Source organism: Peromyscus maniculatus, chromosome 21, assembly GCF_049852395.1.
Source record: "Peromyscus maniculatus bairdii isolate BWxNUB_F1_BW_parent chromosome 21, HU_Pman_BW_mat_3.1, whole genome shotgun sequence".
NCBI lineage: Eukaryota > Metazoa > Chordata > Mammalia > Rodentia > Cricetidae > Peromyscus > Peromyscus maniculatus.
Genome location: NC_134872.1, coordinates 69,009,818 through 69,024,926, shown reverse-complemented (window position 1 = coordinate 69,024,926; position 15,109 = coordinate 69,009,818). Strand labels below are relative to the sequence as shown.

At 37.1% G+C, this 15,109-nt stretch overlaps 1 long non-coding RNA gene across 1 annotated transcript; it reads right to left on the bottom strand.

Annotated features, from left to right (window-relative positions):
• Positions 1 to 1,624: 1,624 nt before the first annotated feature.
• On the bottom strand, positions 1,625 to 13,484 carry LOC143269853 (uncharacterized). The gene is made up of 4 exons (XR_013046622.1): positions 13,302 to 13,484; positions 3,681 to 3,845; positions 2,717 to 2,812; positions 1,625 to 2,257 (listed from the first exon to the last, which is right to left on the bottom strand). It is a non-coding gene; the product is annotated as an uncharacterized LOC143269853 (long non-coding RNA).
• Between the last annotated feature and the right edge of the window lie 1,625 nt (positions 13,485 to 15,109).

The window sequence follows — 15,109 nt, the reverse complement described above, 5'->3', positions numbered from 1 at the left end:
AAGTAAATGTGCATCCTGAACTGGTTTAATCACCTTATTAATATTCAACAGCGTCATTTCCATTTCTGTAGCCACTGCCCTAGTTCATGTAAACAAACATTCATTTGTATCTAATAAATTGCTATTAATGCTGTAGAATCTTAAATATTGCTTTTAATAAACATTTAGATTATTGCACCACCCATTTAACTTCTCTCACACAACTCTATTGTATATCTAGCTGCCAGAAAGAGAAATCTCCTGATTTTATGACCATAATATGTACTTTTCCCATTTACGAAACAAGTTTATTATGTAACAATCAAAACTACATGTGCCTCAAGTGACATTTTTTTTTCACCAAACTCCTGTATTTTCAGTTCTACTGTCTAGATGATCTTTCCTGACTTCACCATGTCTTTATATTTTAACAAGCACACTTAAATATTTTTGTGACTACCAAATAAAATACATTTATAATCTCAAAAACACAAGTTTTCAGAATTCCAACATCAGCATATACTAGTGCATGGGTAAACACAACAAAGGCTCTTGCCTTGGTGTCTTGGGCAGAATGGACGGTGTGTGTGTGTGTGTGTGTGTGTGTGTGTGTGTGTGTGTGTGTGTGTGTGTGATGTGTGTGTATGTCTGTGTGTGTGTGATGTGTGTGTATGTCTGTGTGTGTGATGTGTGTGTATGTCTGTGTGTGTGTGTGTGTGTGTGTGTTTATCAAGTGCCTGAACCTCTGCTTGATTTTATTTTCCTATGTTAATGCCCTATCCTCTGTACAGAAGAAATTGTACATCTATACAGAATATACCTCTGCCCAAAGAAAGAGAAGAGTAGAGTTACTAACCAAGGGCAAACTAGTTTAACTGTATGGTTTAGTTATTCAAGCAGGGACTCCAAGGGGTCTTCACAGCTTAGTTGTATGGCACATAAATGGTACTGAGTCATGTCTTGGCCTAATAATTCACACTGAAAATGAGAAGATGATGATAACCTTAAACTGATGCTCTCAAAACTATTGGAGAAATATGGAGCCTCAGCACTGCCTCCTTGCATGGTGAGAACCTTGACGTGTACTAATACTCATTTTAGAAGTCTTCATTGGGGCTGGGCAGATGGCTCAGGAGGTAAAGTGCTTGCTATGGAAGCATGAGGACCTGAGTTCGGATCCCCAACATCCATTCAAAGGGCCGGACATCATGGTGCACACTTGTAACCTCCTTCTGGGAGGTGGGATGGGGCATCCTTGAGGCTTGCTGGCCACCAGCCTAGCTTAACTGGTGAGCTCTGGGTTCAGTGAGATGGACTCTGCATCAACAAACTAAGGTGGAAATTCACTGAGGAAGACACCTGGCACCCACCTATGACACCACAGACACAGCTATACACACAGACACACAGACAAACAGAGACATAAACACATACACAAAAAATTTCCACTAAACAGGAAAATGCTGAACACTTGTTCTGTCCAAGGCTTTAAAATTTAATTTTTTTCTTTAATGAGACTGTTCAAAAGCCCAGATACATTCTTTCTGTGTCATGCTACAGCTGCTATTTGGAATCATACATCTTTAGCCTCAATAGTCTGCAACATCAGCTGCAAACCTTCCACACAGAGTCCCTGAGTGACTGAGAAAATCTGTTGACTAGTCCTACTGTGTGTTGACTCTATGAGACAATCCCAACAACTCACAAGTCAGACACAGACACAAGGTTCAGAGTTGAATACATGCTCTTCCCTCTCATCACCCACTGGGACACCTGTCCCCAGGATCTCCAATTTCTTCCAGATAGATCCTTCATTGAATCACACCAAGCAGTTTCTTATATAGATTAATACCACATACACATTTCCAAAATCATGTTTTATTAAGTTACTTTGTATATTCAAATAGTATTTCTACAAAATGAAAAAGTCTTTTTATTTAAAGATCTCAACAATTTGATTGCTTTTTATAGTGCTGGAGTTTCTATTATTCCTTTATACATTTTTATTAATTATACCCCAAACACTGAAAGCTCCATGGCCCCTAAACACAACTTGTACTTAATTATGTCTTTTTCAAACTTGAGCTTAATCACCTTTTCATTATTTTGTACTCTGAAAATGCTTTATTTCAAGTTAGTTGCATCAGCCAACAAACATTATGAATTTTCCTCAGCAGTGTGTTGTCTTCATTAGCAAATTGCATTTAGAAATCTCCTAATCCAGTAGTTCAAGCTGCAAGGGATTTTATTTCCATTCTCACTGGACTTCTGGCAGTATCTGCAAACAGGAAACAGTTTTGGTTGTCACAATTGAAGAAGTGATAGTTCTTCAGTCCTAGGAAATATTTTATCCCAAATGTCAATAGTTTTGTTAATGAGGAACCCTAACCTAAAGCAAATGATTTCTTTATTTTAATCCTTTTACTTGGTGGTGGTGATGTATGTAGTATGTGCATGCATGTATGTGTGCATGTATTTATTACTGTGGTGTGTCTGTGTGTGTGCATGAATGTGCTGTGGTATGCATAGTTTGTGTTTTGTGTATAGTGTATGATTATCTATTCTTGAATGTATACCACTAGAATACTATGATTTCTTATGTGATTTTATTATCTTCAAAGCCTGGCATAAAATCCTGACATATAGGTACTCTAAAATATTTTTAAAATGTAAAATTATATAGACTATCTCATTCATAATTTTACAAAGAATAAACATGCAGGAAGAAATTACTTACCAATAAATCTGTGTCATATTCAACATATAATTTCTTTGATGAATTTGATAACTCAGTTGCCATTTGAATATTTCAATAATGAAAATCAGTATTGTTCTGGTAAAGAAAAAAATACTATGAGTCATTTATATTTGCCATCAATGGAAAGAAAACACACACTTTAATAATAGATGAAAAGTTGATTTTGGCAGATCTGTGTTTATTAGATTTTCCTCATGATAAATTTGTCAAGATTTTATTGTATACCAAGCTACAGCTAATTCTTGCTTGCAAAGGCCTCTGTGCTCAGCTGTAGTTGATTAAATCAGCTCCAATTTGTTTGGATTTTCTAAAAATGGAGAATCTAGCTGTTGGGCAAAATAAAACATTAAGTTTTCTTGCAAATTTGTCATAAATATTTTAAAATTAATGCTATTGGAATGTATAAACCACTTTGAAGTCCCTTGTGAAATGATGCATTTTGCCTATTAATGAAACATAAAATTTTACATAATATCCAATAGTTTCCCATATATGGAAAAATGAATGGGTCTTGTAGTCTCTTGTCCTGGAAGACCACATTCAAATTATTTTGCTTGCCATTTAATATTCTCCCAAGCCAGACCTTACATATGTTTTTAGGCAAATCTTTTACATATGGTCTATACTGACTGGCATATTTTATTCAGTTTCCCTTGAGAATGTCTCTCATTTTCTCCATGTGATATTTTGTCTCTATACCCTATATTTTTTCACTTGGAGAATGAACTTGTTCTTCTGCCTACAATTTGAAATTACGCAGTGAACTTTTTCTTTTGATTTCCTCCCAACCCAACTTCCTCTTAAACTACTAATTACCGTGACCTGTCCATCTGATCTGCTAAATCCCTCCTAAAGCTCAGTTCATCTCTTAGTTCACCCCTCCACCTAAAACACTGTAACATTTATCTCTTAACTAATTTATATGACCATCATTTATCCTTACCTCTGTGTATTTTAATCTTTATTTTTCCTCCAGATTCTGCAGTCCTGGAGGTGGGGACCTGATTTACAGATAGCTGTGATTATTTACATTTAGCATCCAGTATGATGTCCTGTACATGGCAATTATGACACAGCTGGATGAAGGTTAGATGAGTCACAGTTTCACCTTAGAAGTAGAAAACAGTGCAAGTTATAAAACATGAAATAATATCACCCAACATAAAAATGTAGAAAAACAAATGGAGGGAAGCATGCTAATAATCATTAAATAAAATGACCATAGTATGTTGTACACATGATAGCCAAAAGTAAAGTGTGGATCTTGTTTGGATCTGGATTTGAACAAATTATAGAGGGTCATATTTCATATAAATGGAGAAATATGTATACAAATGTGTAAAAGAGAACATTAGAGACCTATGGTATAAGAAAGGGGTATATAATTTATCAAAAGTGGTCTTTATCAGAGGTAAACACATAATTGTTTTTAAATAACAAGATGACCTTTGCTTTAAATATTCCAATAAAAATAATGAGGGAATAAGCCAATTAGCAACATTAGGCAAAATGTTGATCATTCCTGGCACAGTGAGGGTGGTATACTGTCCTTTGTACTGTAGTCAACACAGGTCTAAACATGTCTATCACTTTACTGACTTCTGCTGGTCTTTTTTACTTCTAAACTTTTCTCTCTTCAACATTCAGTATGGGTCACTTCCAGCTTAGACTTCCTGAAATTGAGCATCCACTATGGTCCCCTACATTCAAAAGTTTTTATTGGTTTATGACTGCCTACTAAGTAAAATCCGTTATTTTCTTAGCATCCCAGAACTCAGGGTGGTGCCTGTAGTGTCTACATTTTGAGACTTCCTATAAACACTATGTCAACTGAAACAACTGCATTTCCCTGAAATACTTCACATGTTTGGGTCTCTTTTCTTTGCTTTAAGATGTCCTTAACTTTTCTACGTATGATAACCTTCCATTCTGCCTTTCATCCCCTGAAGCATGAGTCATTTCCTGTCTTTCAGAATGAGCCTGTTTCTCTATAAGGTGCTAACACGCCCTGTGTATGTTTTCCTTGGATAGGGATCTATCTTGTATTATGATGCAATATAACCTTCACCTCTGGAGTTAAGTATAACCTCTCTGAAAATACAATTTACCTCAAATTTCTGACATAGATCTGTGTGTAAGATATATTTAACAAATACTTGTTAACAGGTGGGTGGAAGGTTACTAATAGTTGTAAACAATGATAGTTTGAGATCAAGAAAAGGCAGTGTTCTCATAAAAATAAAAACCATGACTTTAAAATTTAGTTTTGCAGTGATTGTCATTATTGGAAATTACCAGGCATTGGGACAAGTACAGCATTTTCACTGCTATGTTTACTCTTCTCATTCTGTAATTTTATAGACGAGGAACAAGACTTGGCCATATTAGGTAACTTTCATGAATAGAGTTCATCTGAGTTCAAACACAAACTTCTTTTATTATTTTTTTTTTACTGTGTTTGAGAAGCCCGAGTTCTGAGGACATGACTAAACAGCTATTCAGAAGATTAAGCAGAATGTAAACAGATGGTGTTGCCCTTCTTCTCCCTACAGCAGTAACTAGCTTCTCTCTAATTGGTTTTATGCAATGTTTAAAGTTGCTTTTTAGTTTGCCCTGAAAAAAAAGATGTAACATCCACATTTATATTTGCCACTATTTTCCATTGTCTTTTACATAAGGACTCCATGTATTTGAATTACTTGACTGAATGCATGATAACACTCCCCCACACACATTGAAATGATCATGAATTACTTTAATCTGAAAATTAGAAATTGCAAGTACTGCCCTAACACAGGCATGTGCCCATGGGCCTATTAGTCAACATATTGTAGCACACACTCACTTCTGTAATTGCTCTCAGAACCAATTTAAAATTTCATAAGAAAATTAATGTCATTATTTGATAGTTTCAGATCCCACTTGCTTTAAATAGTCTTGTTTCTTTTCAGAAAAAAAAAAAATCCTCCCTGGAAAGATGAGATAATTGTGAGAATACTTAAAATGTTCCTCTAAATCAACTCCAAAATTGTGTTTTTGAAAATTTTTTTTGGGAAATACATGGCTCTCCAAGGTGACCATTTTAGGGAACTGCTTTGAATATGTAAACCATGCTATAAATGTATGCATATATCTGCATACATTCTCCAATATGTCTATATATAAACATGTGTATGCATAGGTTGATATGTATCTATATTTCCATAGTTTATATGCTAATTATCATAAATTTACTAAATATTTGACATTTCTCTTGAGAAGAGTGACAGTAATATCCCTGTAAACGGTCCAGGGAGCGTTGGCATAGACAGGTGGATTCCTTAAGAATATTCAGGTAAGTCATTTTAAAGCATTTCCTGGACTGCTAGATGCACAGCATGCTTCTATGCTCAGAGAAGGAGACTTATGAGGCATGGCAGCCTATTAAAGCCTCAGAAACATTTGTCAAGACAAAATGTTTCATTAAGTCTCCAATACATAACATAATGGATGACTCTTCTTTTCCTTTTTTAAAGATTATTTTTATTTTATATGTATGGTTGTTTGTCCTGCATGTATGTCTGTGCATGAAGTATGCACAGTACCTTCAGAGGCCAGAAGATAACATCATATTGTCTGGAACTGGAGTTAGATAGTTGTTAGCTACTATGTATGTGGGTGCTGGGAATAGAACAAGAGTCCTTTGCAAAGTCAACAAATGTTCTTAATCTCTGAGCTTTCTCTGCAGCCTCTGCTTTTCTCCATAACCTTTTGTGACATCCTACTGTCTAGTTTACATGGATCCATGATAGCTAGGGTGACAATTGGAATGTGGTGCAGATGCTGGGGTTGTGTTCCTCTTATTCCTTCCAATAAGCACACACATTTTTGTGTTTTGATTAGTTTCCAGGGCTTTTATTCAGCTTCTCTTTTTGCAAATTGTATTACTATGGCACACTTTCAAATCACTGTGAGTGTCAGCTTCTTTATGTATAAAATAGAGATGACCTCATATCTATTAATAGTTATTTGAAAAATCAGTAGTGTGCAATATGCTTAGAAATATATTTGGCTTATCACCAGTGTGGTCTTGGACAATTCCAGCAGCTCAGTGGGGAACATTAATATTCTTATAGCAATAATCTTCTTTACAGTAGTTACAGAAATGTTACATACCCAGGTTCCTGATGCTGTAAAGTGCTTTCCCAGCCATGGGCACTACATAAGGTCTGGGATTACCAAGTATTTTAAAGTAGATGGTGTTCAGAGTCCTTGCTTCTCAGACACAGGGGTAGGTGAGTGGCCTTGGAGGAGAAGAGGAAGGTAGAGAAGGACAGTGTCTGGTAATTATGGGGAAATGTTTTAGAACATATCATCGATTGCCCTTGTTTTTATTTTTTCTGAATGTGAGCATCTGTATGTAACCTAAGTTGGCCTTGGTCTTACAAGTCTCCTCGGTGATAGGATTAAAGGTATGCTTCACCATGCAAGACTAATTCGTCTACTATAAAAGACCATTATTCTGTTTTGTTTTAACTTGTAAAGTGATGAAAATACAGAGTTTTTGACCTGCCTTTTGTATGTGTTCAGAAAAGTTCCTGATGTTCCATGACACACAAAGCATCAGCTTCATCTGCTGGGAAAGAACTGCATCCTTGGGGCAATTTGGGAAGTTTATTACATTTTAATTTAAAAATTTTTTTTGTACTTCTGAGTCTAATTTTACTATTAGGAAAGAACAACTAGAATATGAATACATATGATGTGTATTTAAGTATGCATTTATTATCTTAACTTTTAGTTTTCTAAAAGTAAATTAAGATCATTGAGAAATAACCATGAAACTATTCTATAAGTGGCAAATCATTATAAAAACACTTAGTGATAGCAAAGGCAATAATTTGTATGGGGGGAGTTTGATAATTAGGCTTCCAATTTAACTGGAGAAGAGGCAGGGGAGCAATACAGAGAAAGAGAGGCAAAAAAAAAACATCAATGGCAATTGAAAAGACTACAAGGAAACATTATTTTGTGCTTATTTAAAAATTAACACGCACACACACACTAATATTAGTCTCTCTCTCTCTCTCTCTCTCTCTATATATATATATATATATATATATATATATATATATATATATATATATGCTGCTTGGGGTAACAATACCCCCTCACAAGTGGCATAGACTATTTAACACAAACCTCAGTGACATAGGAAAACTCTCCTCTAGTTCTTGGTCAAAGGAATCAAAAAGACTCTGTAAATAATGCAGGCAATTTCTATTGCCCTTGCTTGTCTTCCATAAATTGAAGGTAAGAAACTAGTGCTAAAGACACATGACTTGGAGGAATCAAGCTGGAACTGACCTGGAAGCCTCCTTCCTGAAGACTAGTTCTCCTAGTATCTGAAGGTGTTATACAAGCTTCCCAGGAAAAAAATCACTACTCTTTCCTAGCTGTAAAGGCCATGAGCCACAACATGAACAGCATGACACGATACCTCCAATGTTGCAATAGTAGTGCTTGTATCATGGTGACCACCAACAGCCATTTAGTTGGATATAAGACCAGCTCAGTAGAAGTGAATTCATGCCTGGTACTATAAACCTAGTCAAACTACCCATGGCTGTGGATGTCACAGACCTTTACAGATCATTATATAAATCTACAACTGGTCAATATGAAGAGAACTGACCTTGCAGTACACATCTTCAATTCATTCATCTATAACAGAAGCCTTTCACCTAAGTCTCAATTAGCATAGCAGAAGATGGAGCAAGAAAATGTAAGAGTCAGAGAACCAGGGCTTCTATTGCGAAATTGATTTTTCTATATATTGTGACAGGGAGTTGTACCCCTAAAATCTTAACAATATGGCCACCTAAGCAAGACCTGAACAATGAAAATATCAGCTGACTTCCCAAAGTAGGTGGGAAAAAAAATCTCATAGTTCTCACTCATGGATGAAGAGCTCCAGGTGGCTTCTGGGAAATAATCAGTTTTCCACCCCAGGGATGAACCCCCTGAGAGGTTATCCAGTCCCAAGTGTGCAGCCTTAAACACATACGTATATGAGCAACACTAAGTTGATTCAGCATATTGTATTTACACACACACACACACACACACACACACACACACACACACACACACACACCTCATATAATTGAAGAAGTCAGGAATTTGAGAGAGAGTCAGGGGGAAGTTGGAGGAATTGGGGGACTTAAAGGGTAATGTAGAAATGGCATAAATACAGTAGTCATGTAAGAAATTCTAAAAAAATTTAAATTGAATTGTTTTACATCTTAAACGAAGAATCAATCACAATCAGTATTTTCACAAATGTATCAATAAATCCAAAGATGTGATATATGTGTAAGTTAATGCATATTTATCTACAATTATGGATACATTTGATACTTAAAACAGAATTCTAATGTTTGATAACTGATCCTCTCTGCCCTGAAGATGAAGTTGCTTCAGTTATTAGTTGTGACACAATGGATTAGAAGATCAATTCTAAGATGCACTTAGTGAGATTTTAAAATTTAGCATTCAGCTGCTTCTCACAATGTCCAAAACTTGCTGATTTTTCCTTTTGTACTGAAAGGTTTTCATTAAATATGTAACATGTCTTATGTTCAAACTTTTGGCACAGCTAAGGAAATAGGAAGTATTGTGCTCCCATGTGTCTAGAGACCTTGCAAATAATTTTGTATTAGTTTTTTAACCATAATGAACCTGTATCTCATTTACTTTATTATTATTGTTGCTGTTGTTTGACACAGCATCTCGATATGTAGCTCTGACTGTCCTGGAACTTACTATGTAGACCAGACTGACCTTGAAAACACAGAGATCCTTTAGCCTCTGCCTCCCAAATTCTAGGATTAAAGGTATGTGCCACAACATGAGCTTCCTTACTTATTTTTACTATGAAGTATTATGTCATCTGAGAGGAGGGATCATCAATTGAGAAAATGTCTATATAAGTTCCAGCTGTAGGCAAGCCTGTAGGGCATTTTCTTAATTAGTGATTGATGGCAGAGGGCCCAGCCCATTGTGGGTGGTGCCATCCCTGGGCCCATAGTCTTTGTTCTATATAAAAGCAGGCTGAGCAAGCCATGGGGATCAACCTAGTAAGCAGCCCCTCTTCAATGGCCTCTGCATCAGCTCCTGCCTCCAAGCTCCTGCCCTGCTTGAGTTCCTGCCCTCACTGCTTTTGATGATGGAACTGTGAGTGAAATTAACCTGTTCCTTCATAAGTTACTTTTGGTCATGGTGTTCAGTCATAGCAATAGTTACCCTAAGACAAATGCCAAGTTGTGTATTAAGAAGAAGTGTTTTAGTAGAAAATATAAGGAAAAATAATCTAACTCATAACATCCTGGGACTAGCTTTGCTTCCTTGATTGAAAGCCCAATGACAGCAGCACTGATATCAGAAAATGAATGGTAATTAAGACCAGAAAAGTCCCCTTAGAAGTGACTCAGATTGAGATCGCACACAACAGGAGCTACGATGCCACTGTTTCTTTATCACAAATTTCTTTCTAAAGAAGGTAAGTGAATTTAATATAAAGTCAGAAGATGAATTATAACCTAGCCATTGGTGTTGTGATGACTGCTAGCTTTTGCAGAACTAGCTGTTTTTGTAATTAACTGAACTATTTACATATAACTCCATCATTTCTCTAGATAGTTTCTGCCATACAATATGTGTACACCCCAAGTTCTAAATGTTTATATTTCAGATAAGAGCGAGATCTAGTTTGACACTAAAAATAAGATTAGAGAATACTACTGTCACCATGAAAGCTAAAGATGTCCTATCCTGCCCAAGTCACCTGTAGTCTATCAACAAAGCACCATCACTAACTTTTCATATTTTACTTTGGCCATATCGTTTATCCATTCACTCACTTGTTCATTCAGTCATTTAGAAATATATTCACTTAGGACTCTATACCAGATGTGCTAGATCTTTGAAATTTAGAGATGAACACATATTGTGCTTTCAAGGACAATTTTGGGTGAAGGCAATAGCCAGATGCTTATGGTAATGTGATGAAACCACAAGAAAACTACAAGGGTGGAGAAGAAAAGAGTGTATGTGGCTATGTCATGGAGGAGGCAGTATGTCCTAAAGGAATCACCAGTGCATGGCCAGAATGACTGAAAGTAGGCAGACACTGACCCAGTGGTTATATGCATATGTTTCCTCTCTAAGTCCCATATTTTACAAGACACCTGATTCTCTAGGTTCTTAAAGTAACACATTGATTCTCACTTCTAATCTTTTCCAGAAAGATATCTGAGGGAAGATCTCTCCTCCTCCTTGGGCTTTTTGGGGGTTGAGGAATTTTTGAAACTGATCAAGAACAGTGGTAAGATGGCAGTAGCTCACACAGATTCAGTGGGCCACTTTGACAAACTCTAGGGAAATGGCCCTTATCCGCAAGTCTTTTCCAGAGTCTGAGATATGGAAGGGTGTAGGGGAGGACAAAGGAATCCTACAAAGGAAAGCATCGGGTTGTTGGGGAAGTAGGTGCCAGAGAGGTCCAAATACATTTGAGCTACGATTTACCAACTACCAGAGATGTGGAGTCAGGTTTGATTAGGAAACACAGAGCAGGCATATCTTTAAATGGGTTAAGATTTTGTAGCCTACTTTAAGAAAAAATAAATGCATGTGTAACATTTTGTCCTTTTTTTTTCTCCTGGAGTCATTTTGAACTAACTGGTTTTACCCTGTAGGGAAGGAGTTAAACAACCAAGGGGCCATAGTGCAGAGGCCATTGACAGAGGAACTCCACACTAGTGTGATCCCATGGCTACTTAGCATCTCTGTTGGAATGCCAAAATCATATCATGAAAAGACCTGATCAAGACAGAAATCTTATTTCTACTATTTTTTTTTCTTCAAGTGGGACTGTCACCGAACACATGAAACAGACACCTCAGGCTTTTACGTGGTTCTTCCCTTTCCAATTCAGTCACTCCTAAGCATGTCGGAACTACAAGCATCTTCTCTGGCTTGCACTGTTCTGGTAGTTGTCTTCCTATTTTATTTACATCCTCTTTCCCCGTGGTCTCCATAAAGCAGCCAGGAGTGTCTCTTATAATATGTATTAAGCCACAGTGGCCTGTTTAAATAACTTCTACATTAAGAACACTCATATCACAAGAAGCTGCATTCTCTGATCAGCACTTGTTCCTCCATGCCCTCCTCATGGTGATCCTCCCATGGCTCTCCATGTCCCACTAAAGATGCATACATACTCACTCCACACCATGACACCTGTACGGCTGTTCTTTCTGTATGCCATGGGAATCTTGCCCGGAACTTGAATGCCTGCTTCTTCTCTGTCTTCAGATGATGCTTAAATGGCAGTGTATTGCCCTAAGATAGCCTTCAAACTTCCCAACCTCATCATCTTATCTAAAGCTTTCAACTGATTTCTGGTATACATTACTGGCGATTTGCTGTTGAGAGCTGTAATTAGACAGAAGCTTCATGGGAGCAGACTCTATTTGTTGATGGCTGCTTGGTTTGTGGTTTACGTTTGTTTTTATATCAGGTATCTAGTGCAGTGCTGTGTCCATAGAAGAACCTAAATAAATATGTATTAAATGAATCATACACGTATTAATAAAGAATCAAAAAGGAAAGAACAGAGTGTGAGAGGGTCTCTTACTTTAAGGACTAATCGTGCTATTTATAATGTGTGGGGAGAATGTAATTGTGCCCTTTGGGATGAAGGAAAGGGGGTCAAAGAGCCTTTGAATGAGGTAGTTTGCTAACCACCCAGTTAAGTCAGTGTAGACTCCTCAGCAATGCCAAGCTGACTGTGGAGTGGATGGTGATTAATTGTTCTCCAAATTGCTTAGACTGTGGGGGATGCTGTAAGAGTAGTGTTCATTAAGTTCTTGGCAGGTATATGAAGTCATATTTTCTACTGGGGCAAGAGTGAAAGACAGCAAACAGATAATCCTGTCTTTCTGCTGCACCTTTTCATGTTCTCCTACATCTTTTCTAATGCCGTCTTTCAATTCTTGCTATTACTTATGTGAGTTTTTCATTTCCCCCACTTACTAAGTCTTGGTGGAAATTTAATCATCATGTATTAGCAGCAATCCTATCTTAATTTTGGGATGGCAACAGACAAAAGTAATTATAAAAATGACAAAAATGACTGAGGAACAATTATTAAGCATGTTGGACATTATTCCAAAGGCTTTGTGTGTCCTGTTATTTACTTCTAGGATGAGGTCTTATGAATTCAATGATTTTAGGATCTCTGCATAAGAAAGAAGGTGGAGAGAGAAGAAAAGCAGAGGTTCACAACTTGTTTGCAATCTACCACTTAGAAAGGATTGAGGCCAGAACCTGAAACCAGATGGTCTGGTTCCCAGTATACTCTTGTGATTATATTGCATTCTTCCTCTCTTCTAAGTAGTTTTGATTTGTGATAAGTGAACAAACACTCATATAATATGCTCTAGGTGTGTTCTGAAGACATCTAGGTTGGACCGTTGAGGAGAAGCAGGATGCTACAGCAGAATGGGCCAAAGTGTCCACTTACTTTTCCATCTCACTGGCTGGACAGCAAGGTTTTACTGACAGGTATTCTCCCGGAAGAGCTGGGGCTTCTTTATTAGTGGGCAGCCATAGCAGTGAACAGCAGAGGTTTTCCACCTTTTTCTTTCTGTGTCAAGCCGAAAACAAACAGAGAGGAACGGGAGCTTTTTCCCTGGAAAGGCAGATCATAAACCCATGAAGTTTTAGAAGAGAAAAAAAAGCAATTTTTTAAGGCTCCTAGTTTTCTTCTTTCTGTACTTTTTTGCTCAAGATGACTTAAGAGCTGATATAATTAATGATTAGAAAAAGCTGTTGACTTCCACTGATTCATTCCCTCAATGAATATTTATAGATATTACTATGTGCCAGGCTTTGTGTTAGACTTGGTATTTGTTTACTGGAGACAGACCCTTAGGTACAGAAAATCTATGGAGGGAAATAAAATCAAACATAAAACCCACATTTATACAAACATGCATATGGTTGTATTTTAAATATGCTACTTACACATAAACATACTTTATGTATACTATGTATTTTACACATTTATGTTTAAAATTCCACATTTTTATATGCTTATTACAGGTACAGAGTTAAAATATGCATATAATATCGTTATGTGTTTTGAAGAAAAGGGCTAGGTTCTATGACAGAGACCTACTTATCAATGATGAAAGTACTATAAAAGTAATGGTGAGTCCCTAGGGAGGGATATTTAAGGACACTCCTTATTGTTTTTATTATTATTATTTGTTGTTAGTTGATTATTTGTTTTGAGACAGGTTCTTTCTATGTAGTGCAGACTGTCCTAGAACTTACTATGTAGACCAGGCTGTCCTCAGTCTCACTCACGTAGACCTGCCCACCTCTGCTTCCTGATTTCTGGGATTAAAGTCTTAAGCCACAAGCAGCAAAGTCCCTGTAGTCCCTGGGCTGCCAGGCCTAGCCCACAGAGTATCCGGAGAAGGGACCACTCTGACCAGTGCTCTCTATAGGCCACCAAATACCCATTTATAGTGGACCTATGTACAGTGTGAGTACACAGTATGTTTATTTGATAAAGAACTAAGACACCAGCACAGATAGCAGTAAAATCTAGAAGACATTCAATTCGCAAGCCTATGCCGTGAAGAATGAAAGAAAAAAACACTGCTGTCTGTAGAGCTCCGAGTCTAATTGGGGCGAATAAACAAATGCATGAGAAATGGCACTGGAGGCAATGGACCACTGTGTGCAGAGACAGCCATTATAATTGAATAAACAGAGCACGGCTGAGCTCGCCCTCTGAAAGGAAATGAGTTAGAGACGCGGCATTTACTTAATTGATGGTGGAGGCAGCGAGGACATATTTAGATGGACATGGAAATGAGGCTTAAATTTAGGCAGACAGACTCAGAGAAAGGGTGCAACTTCTGCTGGAAGAGAATGTAGCCAAGAACAGATTGGAGAATTTTCATCTCAAGTTGCTAAAGTGCTTTCATGTCTTCCCAGTGTCACTGTTGTTCAACAAAGGTATAAGTTCCTTTATGAACAGGGAACAAATAAAATGTCTTAGAAAAGTAACCAGTGTGTTGTTGAAATGCGACTTAAAACTAAGAACGGTGAGAAACAAAACACTTTCTTGCCGAGAGCTCATGGTAATTTTGACCTAGCCCATGAGACCCCAGAGCTGTCAGCACTGTTTTAAGAGTTCAGCAAAAATGTTTTAAATGACACCTAAGTGTCAGGGAAATTTCTGGGCAGTAGATGAAAGAAGGCAGATAGACTTTTTATTATGGAGACTCAAATCTGTCAGAAAAGGGAAACATTACA